Here is a 13,598-nt window from a genome sequence, read left to right as displayed (position 1 = left end):
AATATGATGAAGATAGACCCGGGGGGCCATAGGTTTCACTAGTGGCTTCTCTCGAGAGCATAAGTATTGTACGGTGGGTGAAGAAATTACTGTTGAGAAATTAACATAATTGAGCATAGTTATGAGAATATCTAGGTATGATCATGTATATAGGCATCACGTCCGAGACAAGTAGACCGACTCCTGCCTGCATCTACTACTATTACTCCACTCATCGACCGCTATCCAGCATGCATCTAGAGTATTAAGTTAAAAACAGAGTAACGCCTTAAGCAAGATGACATGATGTAGAGGGATAAACTCATGCAATATGAAGAAAACCCCATCTTGTTATCCTAGATGGCAACAATACAATACGTGCCTTGCTGCCCTTACTGTCACCGGGAAAGGACACCGCAAGATTGAACCCAAAGCTAAGCACTTCTCCCATTGCAAGAAAGATCAATCTAGTAGGACAAACCAAACTGATAATTGGAAGAGACTTGCAAAGATAACCAATCATACATAAAAGAATTCAGAGAAGATTCAAATATTATTCATAGGTAGACTTGATCATAAACCCACAATTCATTGGTCTCAACAAACACACCACAAAAATAAGATTACATCGAATAGTTCTCCACAAGAGAGGGGGAGAACATTGTATTGAGATCCAAAAAGAGAGAAGAAGCCATCTAGCTACTAACTATGGACCCGTAGGTCTGAAGTAAACTACTCACACTTCATCGGAGGGGCTATGGTGTTGATGTAGAAGCCCTCCATGATCGATGCCCCCTCCGGCGGAGCTCCGAAACAGGCCCCAAGATGGGATCTCATGGATACAAAAAGTTGCGGCGGTGGAATTAGGGTTTTGGTTTGTATCTGATCGTTTGGGGGTATGTGGGTATATATAGGAGGAAGTACGTCGGTGGAGCAACAGGGGGCCCACGAGGGTGGAGGGCGCACCTAGGGGGGTAGGCGCGCCCCCTACCTCGTGGCCTCCTGTTAGGTGTCTTGACGTAGGGTCCAAGTCTCCTGAGTTGTATTCGATGAGAAAATCACGTTTCCGAAGGTTTCATTACGTTTGGACTCCGTTTGATATTCCTTTTCTTCGAAACCCTAAAACAGGCAAAAAACATTAATTCTGGGCTGGACCTCTGGTTAATAGGTTAGTCCCAAAAATAATATAAAAGTGGATAATAAAGCCCAATAATGTTCAAAACAGTAGATAATATAGCATGGAGCAATCAAGAATTATAGATACGTTGGAGACGTATCAAGCATCCCCAAGCTTAATTCCTGCTCGTCCTCGAGTAGGTAAATGATAAAAACAGAATTTTTTATGCGGAGTGCTACTTGGCATAATTTTAATGTAATTCTTCTTAATTGTGGTATGAATATTCAGTTCTGGAAGATTCAAGACAAAAGTTCATATTGACATAAAAATGATAATACTTTAAGCATACTAACTAAGCAATTATTTCTTCTCAAAATAACATGGCAAAAGAAAGTTATCCCTACAAAATCATATAGTCTGGCTATGCTCCATCTTCACCACGCAAAATATTTAAATCATGCACAACCCCAATGACAAGCCAATCAATTGTTTCATACTTTTGACATTCTCAAAACTTTTTCAATTTTCAGGCAATACATGAGCGTGAGCCATGGACATAGCACTATAGGTGAAATAGAGTGGTGGTTGTGGAGAAGACAAAAAGGGAGAAGATAGTCTCACATCAACTAGGCGTATCAACGGGCTATGGAGATTCCCATCAATAGATATCAATGTGAGTGAGTAGGGATTGCCATGCAACGGATGCACTAGAGCTATAAGTATATGAAAGCTCAAAAAGAAACTAAGTGGGTGTGCATCCAACTTGCTTGCTCATGAAGACCTAGGGCATTTTGAGGAAGCCCATCATTGGAATATACAAGCCAAGTTATATAATGAAAAATTCCCACTAGTATATGAAAGTGATAACATGAGAGACTCTCTACTATGAAGAACATGGTGCTACTTGGAAGCACAAGTGTGGTAAAAGGATAGTAACATTGTCCCTTCTCTCTTTTTCTCTCATTTTTATAATTGTTTTTATTTGGGCCTTTTCTCTTTTTTTATGGCCTCTTTTCTTTTTTTTTCGTCCGAAGTCTCATCCCGACTTGTGGGGGAATCATAGTCTCCATCATCCTTTCCTCACTGGGACAATGCTCTAATAATGATGATCATCGCACTTTTATTTTTCTTACAACTCAACAATTACAACTTGATACTTAGAACAAAATATGACTCTATATGAATGCCTCCGGCGGTGTACCGGGATATGCAATGACTCATGAGTGACATGTATGAAAGAATTATGAACGGTGGCTTTGCCACAAATACGATGTCGACTACATGATCATGCTAAGCAATATGACAATGATGGAGTGTGTCATAATGAACGGAACGGTGGAAAGTTGCATGGCAATATATCTCGGAATGGCTATGGAAATGCCATAATAGGTAGGTATGGTGGCTGTTTTGAGGAAGGTATATGGTGGGTGTATAATACCGGCGAAGGGTGCGCGGTATTAGAGAGGCTAGCAAAGGTGGAAGGGTGAGAGTGCGTATAATCCATGGACTCAACATTAGTCATAAAGAACTCATATACTTATTGCAAAAATCTACAAGTTATCAAAGCAAAGTATTACGCGCATGCTCCTAGGGGGATAGATTGGTAGGAAAATACCATCGCTCGTCCCCGACCGCCACTCATAAGGAAGACAATCAAAAAAATAAATCATGCTCCGACTTCATCACATAACGGTTCACCATACGTGCATGCTACGGGAATCACAAACCTCAACACAAGTATTTCTCAAATTCACAACTACTCAACTAGCACAAATTTAATATTACCATCTCCATATCTCAAAACAATTATCAAGTATCAAACTTCTCATAGTATTCAACACACTCATAAGAGAGTTTTATTATTAATCTTGCATACCAAGCATATTAGGATTTTAAGCAAATTACCATGCTATTTAAGACTTTCAAAAAATCTAAGTGAAGCTTGAGAGGTCAATAGTTTCTATAAAACAAATCCACCACCGTGCTCTAAAATATATAAGTGAAGTACTAGAGCAAAATTATATAACTCAAAAGATATAAGGGAAGCACATAGAGTATTCTAACAAATTCCAAATCATGTATGGCTCTCTCAAAAGGTGTGTATAGCAAGGATGATTGTGGTAAATAACAAGCAAAGACTCAAATAATACAAGACGCTCCAAGCAAAACACATATCATGTGGTAAATAAAAACATAGCTCCAAGTAAATTTACCGATAGAAGTAGACGAAAGAGGGGATGCCTTCGGGGCATCCCCAAGCTTTGGCTTTTAGGTGTCCTTAGATTATCTTGGGGGTTCCAAGGGCATCCCCAAGCTTAGTCTCTTGCCACTCCTTGTTCCATAATCCATCAAATCTTTACCCAAAACTTGAAAACTTCACAACACAAAACTTAAAGTAGAAAATCTTGTGAGCTCCGTTAGCGAAAGAAAACAAAAGACCACTTCAAGGTACTGTAATGAACTCATTATTTATTTATATTGGTGTTAAACCTACTGTATTCCAACTTCTCTATGGTTTATAAACTATTTTACTAGCCATAGATTCATCAAAATAAGCAAACAACACACAAAAAACAGAATCTGTCAAAAACAGAACAGTCTGTAGTAATCTGTAGCTAGAGCAAGATCTGGAACCCCAAAAATTATAAAATAAATTGCTGGACGTGAGGAATTTATCTATTAATAATATTACAAAAGAATTAACTAAAAATCTCTTTCCAAATAAAAATGGCAGAAGTTCTCATGAGCGCTAAAGTTTCTGTTTTTCACAGCAAGATATCAAGACTTTCCCCAAGTCTTCCCAACGGTTCTACTTGGCACAAACACTAATTAAACACAAAAAACACAACCAAAACAGAGGATAAATAATTTATTTATTACTAAACATGAGCAAAAATCAAGGAATAAAAATAAAATTGGGTTGCCTCCCAACAAGCGCTATCGTTTAATGCCCCTAGCTAGGCATAACAAGTAAGAATAGATCTAGGTATTGCCATCTTTGGTAGGCAATCCATAAGTGGCTCTCATGATAGATTCATATGGTAATTTTATTTTATTTCTAGGGAAGTGTTCCATGCCCTTTTTTTAGTGGAAATTGAAATCTAATATTCCCTTCCTTCATATCAATAATTGCACCAACCGTTCTAAGGAAAGGTCTACCGAGAATATCATGTGGTGAATAAAAATATAACTCCAAGTATAGTTACCGATAGACGAAGACGAAAGAGGCGATGCCTTCCGGGGCATCCCCGAGCTTAGGCTTTTTGGTGTCCTTGAATTTCACCTTGGGGTGCCATGGGAATCCCCAAGCTTAGGATCTTTCCACTCTTTGTTCCATAATCCATCAAATCTTTACCCAAAACTTGAAAACTTCACAACACAAAACTTAAAGTAGAAAATCTCATGAGCTCCGTTAGCAAAAGAAAACAAAAGACCACTTCAAGGTACTGTAATGAACTCATTCTTTATTTATATTGGTGTTATACCTACTGTATTCCAACTTCTCTATGGTTTATAAACTATTTTACTAGCCATAGATTCATCAAAATAAGCAAACAACACACGAAAAACAGAATCTGTCAAAAACAGAACAGTCTGTAGTAATCTGTATCTAGCGCAAGATCTGGAACCCCAAAAATTCTAAAATAAATTGCTGGACGTGAGGAATTTATCTATTAATCATATTCAAAAAGAATTAACTAAATAACACTTTCCAAATAAAAAGGACAGCAGTTCTCGTGAGCGCTAAAGTTTCTGTTTTTACAGCAAGTTCAACAAGACTTTACCCAAGTCTTCCCAACGGTTCTACTTGGCACAAACACTAATTAAACACAAAAAACACAACCAAAACAGAGTCTAGATAAATTATTTATTAAATAACATCAAGGATAAATATTGGGTTGTATCCCAACAAGCGCTTTTCTTTAAATCCTTAAAGCTAGGCATTGATAATTTTAATGATGCTCACATGAAAGACAAGAAATGAAGCACAAAGAGAGCATCATAAAACACGTGACAAACACATATAAGTCTAACATACTTCCTATGCATAGGCATCTTATAGGCAAAAAAAATATCAAGGCAAGCAAAAACTAGCATATGCAAGGAAGCGGAAAGAAACAATAGCAATCTCAACATAATGAGAGGTAATTTAGTAACATGAAAATTTATACCACCATATTTTCCTCTCTCATAATAATTGCATGTGGGATCATAAACAAATTCAACAAAATAGCTATCACACAAAATATTTTCAACACGATCCATATGCATGCGAAGTTTACACTCTTCCAAAATAGTGGGATCTAAAGTTGACACTCTTCCCAACCCACTTTCAATAATATTGGAAACACTATTATCAATCTCATATTCATCATGGGGCTTAAATAAATTTTCAAGATCATAAGAAGAATCACCCCAATCATGATCATTGCAACAAGTAGGGGACATAGCAAAACTAGCATCCCCAAGCTTAGGGTTTTGCATATTATTAGCACAATTGACATCAAGAGAGTTTATAGTAAAATCATTGCAATCATGCTTTTTATTCAAAGATCTATCGTGAATCGCTTCATAAAGTAATTCATCACACTTTTCAGATTCACGAATTTCAAGCAAAACTTCATAAAGATAATCTAGTGCACAAAACTCACTAGCAATTGGTTCATCATAATTGGATCTCTTAAATAGATTAGCAAGGTGATGAGGATCCATAGATCTTAAGGTTCTCTGTTTAGTAATAATTAAACAATTATTCCAACCAAACTAGCAAACAAGCCAAATAAGACATCAAAGCAAATGGAAAGATGAATAGAAGAAGGGCGAATAAAACGGCAGGGGTGAAGTGGGGGAGAGGAAAACGAGAGGCAAATGGCAAATAATGTAATGCGGGAGATAAGGGTATGTGATGGGTACTTGGTATGTTGACTTTTGTGTAGACCTCCCCGGCAACGGCGCCAGAAATCCTTCTTGCTACCTCTTTTAGCACTGCGTTGGTTTTCCCCAAAGAGGAAGGGATGATGCAGCAAAGTAGCGTAAGTATTTCCCTTAGTTTTTGAGAACCAAGGTATCAATCCAATAGGAGGCTACGCGCGAGTCCCTCGTACCTGCACAAAACAAATAAATCCTCCCAACCAACGCAAATAGGGGTTGTCAATCCCTATGAGGCCACTTACAAGAGTGAGATATGATAGATATGATAAAGATAATATTTTTGGTATTTTTATGATAAAGATGCATAGTAAAATGAAGCCAAAGTAAATAGCAAAGTAGTAGGAGAACAATATGATGAAGATAGACCCGGGGGCCATAGGTTTCACTAGTGGCTTCTCTCAAGAGCATAAGTATTCTACGGTGGGTGAACAAATTACTGTTGAGCAATTGACAGAATTGAGCATAGTTATGAGAATATCTAGGTATGATCATGTATATAGGCATCACGTCTGAGACAAGTAGACCGACTCCTGCCTGCATCTACTACTATTACTCCACTCATCGACCGCTATCCAGCATGCATCTAGAGTATTAAGTTAAAAACAGAGTAACGCCTTAAGCAAGATGACATGATGTAGAGGGATAAACTCATGCAATATGAAGAAAACCCCATCTTGTTATCCTCGATGGCAACAATACAATACGTGCCTTGCTGCCCTTACTGTCACCGGGAAAGGACACCACAAGATTGAACCCAAAGCTAAGCACTTCTCCCATTGCAAGAAAGATCAATCTAGTAGGCCAAACCAAACTGATAATTCGAAGAGACTCGCAAAGATAACCAATCATACATAAAAGAATTCAGAGAAGATTCAAATATTATTCATAGATAGACTTGAACATAAACCCACAATTCATCGGTCTCAACAAACACATCGCCAAAAGAAGATTACATCAAATAGTTCTCCACAAGAGAGGGGGAGAACATTGTATTGAGATCCAAAAAGAGAGAAGAAGCCATCTAGCTACTAACTATGGACCCGTAGGTCTGAAGTAAACTACTCACACTTCATCGGAGGGGCTATGGTGTTGATGTAGAAGCCCTCCGTGATCGATGCCCCCTCCAGCAGAGCTCCGGAACAGGACCCAAGATGGGATCTCATGGATACAGAAAGTTGCGGCGGTGGAAATTAGGGTTTTGGCTCAGTATCTGATTGTTTGGGGGTACATGGGTATATATAGGAGGAAGAAGTACGTCGGTGGAGCAATAGGGGGCCCACGAGGGTGGAGGGCGTGCCTGGGGGGTGGGGGGGGGGGGCAGGCGCGCCCCCCTACCTCGTGGCCTCCTGTTACATGTCTTGACGTAGGGTCCAAGTCTCCTGAGTTGTATTCGATGAGAAAATCACGTTCCCGAAGGTTTCATTCCGTTTGGACTTCGTTTGATATTCCTGTTCTTCAAAACCCTAAAACAGGCAAAAAACAGCAATTCTGGGCTGGGCCTCCGGTTAATAGGTTAGTCCCAAAAATAATATAAAAGTGGATAATAAAGCCTAATAATGTTCAAAACAGTAGATAATATAGCATGGAGCAATCAAAAATTATAGATACGTTGGAGACGTATCACCCTCTAGCTCAGAATCACTATTAGGATCATATTCTGAGCATGAATCTGTAGGTGGAGAGTGTTTGCATTGCATTCCATCCAGACTTGATTTCAGTCCCTTAATGCCAAGTTTGATAGCCATGGCATTGTTCTGCTTTATTCTTTTCATGCGCGCAAGCTCATAATCATTATGATGCTGTTCAGAATCTGAGATTCATGAAAACATAAAAAGTAGTCAGATTATCTATGGAATGCAGTGCGGATTCAACTCGAAGAGTGTCTCCCTATAAACCCATGCGTATGCAAAGTTCACCCCCAACCGTGCTGACCAGACAACACACAGAAATACAAACCACTTATGTCTCTATAACAGGCAGACACACATTTCAAAACTAAAGTAGGAACATTAGAATCATATGAAATTCGTATTTGAACAAATAAACTAAGGAATTATGAGTGGCATAATGTTTAGCTTCAAGGGTGGAGTGTTGGTAGTGCGACACAAAGCAAGTAGGCAGATTGTATTCCATGTAAAAGATCGAAGCCTATGTAAAAGCTGGAAATGACACTTTCTTTCTATACAATGTAGTGTTCGTTGCCCACACATGATGGAAGAGATCACATAGAGAAATACTATTCACTCATGTCTACGGTTTCAGTATTTAGAAACAGGGTGGTCCACCCTAAAAGAATATTGACAACAAATATGACAAGGCAAGCATAGATGTAGTGAATCAATCATTTACTTATGAGCTTACTAGGACAAGCATGCAGAATTGTAACTGCAGTAAGGGACCGTCCAAAATCCTCCTAGAGTCATGTCGTCCGGGGACGGCAAGTCGCCGGCGAGGCAGGCGGCTGGGGGCGGGTAGAGGTCGGAAGCGCGCGGTAGAATAGAGGGGAATCGGGGCCTGTGATGACCCAAAATCCTAGGGTGGGCCGGCCCACCGTGGGCACCCTGTAGAGATACACACCCGAGCGGCAAACATGCCTTTTCGAAACTAATTTAGGAACATTTAGCTGACCAATTAAACGACTCTATTTTAATAATATCAGATTTGTATTTGAACAACTAAGCTTGTTTAGCTTGATGGTTGGAGCAGTGCTATTATGACACGAAGCACGTATTCTGATCTTATGGTGATCATAAAAGGGGGAAACTCTAAGCATATTTTTTTAGCAAAAGAGAGTTTCCCCTCCGATTTCTATTAAACAAACCACCACGGAACCAACAAGATCAATTAAACCATATTATGATATTTAGCAGCCATTGTTTGCTTCAAACTAAGAACTAAATTCTAAGAGCTGAAAAGAAAGTAGAGTAACCAAGTTAAGATCTATTTTCTGGTTGATATCAAAAGGTTGAGGAGATATGAAGTACCGCCTCTCTTGCGGCGCCGTGTAGGCATTGGGGGTGCGATGACTATCGGTGGCATTGAAGCAGATCTGCGATGGTAGATGGTTGCATCGGGGGATAAGTCCCGTTGTGGTGGAAGAGAAGGTCGTGTGAGTGGCCCTGGCAAAGAGGAGGACGGCACCAATGAAGCGAGAGGACGTGATGCAAGGCTCTTGGTCCGTCGCCGTGGATGAGAAACGTCCATCTCTAGCAGTGGACGATGCGGTCTTGGTAGGCGCTCCGGCATGGTGGAGGACGGTGGCGATGGATGTGGTGGAGGACAGCGGCGATGGATGGGGTGGAGGATGACGACGATGGATGGGGTGGCGGACGGAGGCTGGTGTGGGGATGGTGTTCTAGCGCAGACGGTGTATGAATGGGAAAATGGAGGGGGAGGTACGGGGAACCATGTTTTTGAGGCGCGCCTGTCTGAAATATGGGAAAGTTACGAACTCAGCCCCTGTTTAAAATTTGGACATCTCGTCGGTTGGGGATACGACGGTAATCTCGCATCTCACTAATGTTTGCCCAGAGGAATTTCGGGCGAGGAGAGGGTGGTTGGCGAACGGGGCTGACAGGTAGGGCAGTTGTGTCACATCTGAGTGAAGTTACAAGCCTGCCCCTATTGAAAATATTTGCCTACATCGATTTCGGTCGAGTCGAGTTTGTTTTACCGCCCATCATGTATGAATGGGGAAATGAAGGGAAAAATAGAGGTCTTTTGGACGAGCTTGAATCAAATGTGTTTTGCCACCCATGTTTGGCACCCACCGTGTCAGAATGGGCTCAGAGGCGGTCGTGTCACGTCTAATTGAAGTTACTAACCTACCCCTATTTAGAGCAGTGGAAATCAGGCCGATGGATTGTCCGTGTAATGGGTAGACAATAATTTCCATCTCCCAAACACTTGGCTTCAGGAAGCCGACGTGGGATTGGACATTTTGCCGCTTCTTTCGAATTTTGGGACAATAAGCATCCACGTTTACCCTAGCAACTAAATTCGAATCCATTTTGTATTCCTATACGAATCTTTATAAATCATTCTATGTGTTTTTATATATCTTCAAAAGGATGACAAAGATGTATTCCACTGTCATATATGAATATGGTTTACAAATGCCGATACTCAAATTCAGAAGCTAGAATCCAGTTTAATGTGAATTCAAATATTTGGAACACTTCATGTCCAACTCAAATGTCACACGCATCATAATGTGTACTCCCATTTAGATATGTACAAAAGCAATGTATCAAGATTCGAATACCGAGTCAATCAACCAAGAATGTACAGAACTAACAGACATATAAACACGTATAGTGTATATGGATCAATAATATCAACTAACATACATAAGCCAGGCCGCTATACTTTTTTTTGCTACAACAACATCCTTTTTTAGCCAAGCTACTACATCATCTTGGCCCTTTCCGATGTGTGCCACCTATGGTCCATCTATACTACTATTATTGTTGAATGCACATTCAGCCCGATTGGCATATTTGTAGGTCTGGCACAGCAATCAAAATGAAATGTCTCCGAGTCTTATCAATTAATATAGACTTGTGCTCAAATAAAATTACAAACCAAAAAAACAAAAAACAATTATTACATGATCTGTAAAACAAACGTTTTGATTGATTACATGAACAAACAACACAAAGGTTATTCAACGATGGAAAGAACATTTCACCTATGATTTACCAAGTGGGAATTTAATTTCCTTTTTCATTCAGGGCCTTAACAATGTGGTCAGTCTCAGCTTGCTTCGTTTTGAAATCCACCAAATATTTAATGGTTGTCTTGAGTACTGCTTGTGATTGTGATGTTTGCCTCCTCAACATGTCAACTTCATCTCTAAGTGCAGAAGCAGAATCTCTTTCTACCACTAGTTTAGCCTCTAGAGCATCAGCAGTTGGCAATTCATAATGCACGATTGGGTCGGTGCCACTGCTGTGGGATGATACAACGTCCATGGGGACCTCACTCTTTGATCTTGGGCTAACCTGTTTGGCCATTAAAGTTCCGATTAGATTCAGAAAAGTTGATGTTAGCAAAACATCTCAACTGGGAGTTATAACAGCAAACTAGTTAAACAAACAAGGAATTAAAGAGTTTCAATTGGATGCTGAAAAGTTGTTATTAACATCATTGTAACCCGTTGTTGCAGCAACAAAGCAGCTAAACAAACAAGTAGCTATTTAAGTTCAGGCAAACATGTAATTCTTAATAGTAAGTATCAAACACATAGATAGGCACAGTCTATAGTAGGATTAACAGGCTGTGGCATTATGTAATCAGTAGCAAACTAAATTAAGCCAAGCAATGTAATTGAACAATTTTGCAATAAGTGGCTAACTAAAATTCCGAGAAGCAGGTAACTGAACTTACGCTAGTTCTTTGTACAGGCATACTGCAACTTCTTTTTCGCTTACAAGGTTGTACGAAGGAGTCCATGGTATCAATTGCTTGGATACGCAGTCCCAATACTTCTTTCTTCCCACACTGCATTGGTAAGTCGAATGGTTAATCTGGTAAGATGGTGCATCCTTGATATGTTATATGAGGACGTGTAGTCAGACTAGTTGTAGCCACACACATCAGACTGGCTTTTACTGTATATTTCATGCGATTACTTTTCGCATATCGAGTCTAAGCAATCTACAATAGGATGAAAAGACTGGCATCCTTCACATTATTGGCAAACTCAGTTCATAGAAACAAGCAATTCAACCATTCTGTGGGTAAATCAAAAGCGCCACTGGAATATTTTTCACTATTCTAATCATACACGCAAAAAGGGGCGACGCCACCATAGGGGCTGGTATGGGAGGCCGCCTCGGGTGGCTCGAAAGTGTGCACCTAGTTTGAGTCATCCAGGTTGGCCCAGGCTAGTTTTATTCGTCCCAACGCACGAGCAGGCAATGTAAAAAATGAAGAAAAATGTTTCAATTTGGATGGGCCAATAACATAAGTGCAAGGGAGGCCCTATAGCAGGCTCGCGACCCAAACGAGCGCCTCCCATATCGATCGACAACAAGAAAAATCCCAATTCATTCCCTCCAGCCTCCAGTCTGGTTCGCTCCTAACCTAGCCGCCGCTGGACAGACCGACGCAGCACTTCCTCGCACCCTCATTGGAGGGCGGTCGTCGGGCTTCAAGCGAACGGAAGGACAAGAAGAAGAAGAAGATCAAACCCTGGGTGTAGCCTGCGTGGGAGGCAGCGGTGATACGTCTCCAACGTATATATAATTTATGAAGTATTGATGCTGTTATATTATCCATCTAGGATGTTTTATATGCATTTATATGCTATTTTATATGATTTTTGGGACTAAACTATTAACCTAGAGCCCAGTGCTAGTTTATGTTTTTTTTTGGGTATCGCAGAAAAGGAAAACCAAGCGGAGTCCAATTGACCTGAAACTTGATGAAGCTTATTTTTGGACCAGAGGAAGGCCAGGAAGTAAAAGAACTGGCTAGAAGAGTCTTTGGCTGCCCACGAGGGTGGGGGGGCGCCCACCCCCCTGGGCATGCCCCTGCCTCGTGGACAGCCCGGAGAACCCCCTGCCTTGTTCCCGACTCCAACACCTCTTATATAACCCAAAACTTCCAGTAAGAAACCTAGATCAGGAGTTCCGCCGCCAGAAGCCTCTGTAGCCACCGAAAACCAATCTAGGCCCTCTCTGGCACCCTGCCGGAGGCGGCCATCATCACCGGAGGGCATGGAGGAGGATCCCGGAGGGGCCATTATCGTCATGAAGGCCAAGGACCAGAGGGGGAATGTAACGCCCCGAGACCAATGTGCCAGGTGTCGTCCAGTTTTTCGCTGTGTTGCGTTGTCATTGCTTGCGTGTCATGCATTGCATATCATGTCATCATGTGCATTTCATTTGCATACGTGTTCGTCTCATGCATCCGAGCATTTTCCCCGTTGTCCATGTTGCATTCCGGCGTTCCGTTCTCCGGTGTCCCTTTCTACCTTTTTTTCATGTGTGGGGATTAAACATTTCCGGATTGTACCGAGACTTGCCATGCGGCCTTGGTTTACTACCGGTAGACCGCCTGTCAAGTTCCATACCATTTGGACTTCGTTTGATACTCCAACGGTTAACCGAGGGACCGAGAAGGCCTCATGTGTGTTGCATCCCAACACCCCTCCAAAGTGAGCCAAAACCCACCTAAACCTGCTCCATCATCTAGAGCGTTCGATCACGATCGCGTGGCCGAAAACCGCACCTCATTTGGACTCTCCTAGCTCCCTCTACCTATAAATATGTGCTCTCCTTCGAATTTTTCGCGCAGTCCAACCCTAGATCCAACTCCCTCCGTGCCGCCTGACATGTCCGCCCGTCGGCGGATGCGTCCATCTCGCCGGCCACCTCACTCCCACCAATGGGGAGCCGCCACGTCAGCGCGCCGCCCTTCTCCTCCACTCGCGCGCCGCCACCTCATCCCAGCCGCCTCCTCTCTCTCCTCACCACCGCGCCGGCCCGCGGGGCCCGACGCAGGCCCGCGCGGGCCCAGATCCACCGCCGCCCGGGATCTCCGCCGCCCGCGCCTTGTTCCAGTC

The sequence above is a fragment of the Triticum dicoccoides genome, chromosome 5A, assembly GCF_002162155.2.
Source record: "Triticum dicoccoides isolate Atlit2015 ecotype Zavitan chromosome 5A, WEW_v2.0, whole genome shotgun sequence".
NCBI classification, from domain to species: domain Eukaryota; kingdom Viridiplantae; phylum Streptophyta; class Magnoliopsida; order Poales; family Poaceae; genus Triticum; species Triticum dicoccoides.
The sequence above is the reverse complement of the archived record's forward strand: the minus strand, read 5'-3'. Positions refer to the sequence as shown.